This window comes from Bactrocera tryoni, unplaced genomic scaffold, assembly GCF_016617805.1.
Source record: "Bactrocera tryoni isolate S06 unplaced genomic scaffold, CSIRO_BtryS06_freeze2 scaffold_25, whole genome shotgun sequence".
Classification (NCBI taxonomy): domain Eukaryota; kingdom Metazoa; phylum Arthropoda; class Insecta; order Diptera; family Tephritidae; genus Bactrocera; species Bactrocera tryoni.
Genome location: NW_024395977.1, coordinates 29,749,724 through 29,752,701, shown reverse-complemented (window position 1 = coordinate 29,752,701; position 2,978 = coordinate 29,749,724).

Below are 2,978 nucleotides of genomic sequence, written 5' to 3'. Positions count from 1 at the left end.
GTTTGGAAAAATTGCTCTCAGTTATTACCGTTGTCTGTACTGCTCGTCTGCTTCCGAATATTGTGCGACCATTTTCAATTTTCAGCGTAGTGTTTGCATTGATGATAACATCTTGACCTACTAAAACGTCTTGTTCTAGTAACTCGTCATCAGCGATGTAGGCTTGCGTCTCGATGTTGATTCCGTCGATTGTGATGTCTATGGTAATAGCCTCCGTGAACGTACGCACCCCTCCGCAAATGCCTTTTACTTGTAAGCAGCATTTTACGGCTTTTTCGTCGATGCGCTTGGCTACTGACCTACGAATGATGCTGCATTGGCTGCCGGTGTCGATGAATGCGATACACGGTTGCGCTTTTATGTAAACTAATTTCTTGAAACATTCGTCAAGGTTGGTTGCACCAAGTCTTCGTAACGCTACTGTCGTCTTCTCACAATTTCCTCCGTATGGATGAACTTTGTTACACGTTGTACAGCGGTGTCGTTTCTACGGCAATGGACATTTGTTGGAGAAATGTTCAGGGCGTTGCGAATGTAGCATTTCAATTGTGCTTTAAATTCATCATTTTGTTTCGTTGACTCAGCATATTTTTCGTTGTTGTTGTCTCGCTTGCTTGGTTGATATACTTGTGGCTCACTTAGCCCTCCGCGATTAATGAAATAGTCCTCGATGGCATCTCTCATCTGTTTCATTGTTCTAAACTTCATTGCTGAAATGCTTTGTTAGAGTTCTCTATGTTTTAATCCAGCTCTTGCATAGCGTATAATGGCTGCCTCACTCAGTTTGTAACGTATACCTAGTGCCGCCACTCGAAAACAATATTCTTTTACGATTTCTTTTGGCTTCCTCGTTGCATTGGCCATCACGAAATGAGTTTCCGCCTCGTCTCGGTCTGAACCAAATTCGTGTCGTAAGCATTAGCGAAATTTTCTAGTGTAATGTGGGTGATGCATCCAACCGCATACGTGCAACACCTCTTAGTCGTGTATAAATAGCCAACAATAAAAATTTCTCGTCCCATCTATATGCTTCAACTACTCGATTGACTCTGTCAATAAATTGCTCTAGCGTAATGCTTGCGTTATTCGTTGGATCAAATTCCGGCAGAGTATTTGCAATTTCTTTTACTGACGCGTGTCGCATATTCCCGTTCGCAGAAATAATTCCGTTGCTTGTAATGCGTGTTGTAACGTTGTTGTTAGTTTACCACGTGCTGTCGTCGTTCGTTGAAATAGCGCCAGTGGCGTGACTTTGAACGCCTGCGCCGCCGTTGACTGCAACTGCGTTATCGTTGCTAGCTGCGTTTTTGCATCTCTTGCGTGCTGGCTGCACCAGTGCCGTTATTTTGTGTTTGTAGTAGCTGTACTATCATTTCGCGTAACTGCTTCATCTCTTACAACTGCTGCAGTTGTGCCACCGTTGATATATCGGATGACTCCTCTGTAACGTTGATTTCTTGGATGTCCACCTCGTCGGACTGCTCATATGCGTTAAGACGTTGCAACAACTGATCTCGCGTACCAGTCGTCGCTAATTGCCTTTTCCGTAGCAACCTCTTTAGTTGTTCCACCTTCAAATCACTAATTTTCGCCATCGTATTGTTTTTATGTATCGTTTATATATATCTGCAGGTGCCTGTAGCCCTTCACCAACGCTCATGTACTTACATATATATGTAGACGTGCAGGGGTTTATCATCCCACTTCTGAACTGTAAGAACACCGTACTCGCGTATACTCGTTATAGTTGACAGTCAAACAATTAAAATATAGAACTTTATTAAAGTATGACAGTTTATGCATTTTTTTATAAAACGTTCTCAAACACTGCGTACTCGTTAATTTACGTTGTTCACTCGCTGACGGATGCTTTTTGACTGTGTCCTTTTGGTTGCTGCCACTTGCTTCATTTTATCTGACAATTGTTGGACAACAGAGTTGCCATCGCTTACACACATAAAAATAAAATTGAAATAAAAACAAATGCACGCTTTCAGTTTTTGGCTCTCCCTTTTTCACATTCAATTATATTGACACGTATATATAAATACACATACATATATATATCTACAAGAACGTATATAAATAAACATAAACATTATTAAATATACGAGTAATAAACATACGCACATATACATATGTATATGCGTACGCAAGTGATACAAGGGATTTTGGGATTTGCGGTAGTCCTTTAATTTTTTAAATAAAAGTGACAAATTTTTGATTCTTTCGTTTTTTCGCAATTTTTTCGAGCAATTTATCGGTCGGTTTTTCGCAATTTTTTCGATTTTCAAAAACACTTTTCCGTATCACATTTCTCTGGTCGTGCTATTGCTCATTTGTGTATTTTTCGATTTGGCTTTTCGTTATTTGAGAATCGATATTTTTCGTTTACGCCATTTGATTCCCAACATTAATTTGTGTTGTGCCAAATAATTTTTCGTTAAGTCGTCAAAGAACGATTGCGAAAAGTAACATTTTACGCATAAAAACGGGCCTTCTCGAAAAAACCATGCCGCTAGATCCTATTGAATTAGAATATCGGTACGACATCTTAAATTCACGTAGTGAAAAACTAATGAAATGCCAATCAAAGATTGAAGAAATTGATGAATTGATGGCGCAAGGGGAGTTAGAGGACATAATATTTGAAACGAAGTCCATAATAAAGTCAATTTTAGCGAAAAATAAAACTTCACTAGCCGAAACATCTTTCGTACCTTCTCACCGCTCAAGGCTCCCTAAAATGAATCTGCCGAAATGCAAGGGAGAATATTCAGAATTTAAAAACTTTATTAGTTTGCTTGAGTGCTTGGTTTATAATGATCAAAATATTCCAGATATTGAAAAATTTAACCATTTGGTTAATTTCAGATGTCGGATGAAAATTACCCGAAAGCATTGGCAAGTCTCAAAAAAGTTTATAATAATAAATGTTTGATATTTTTCAATACAATATCTAAACTTTTTGAGCTGCC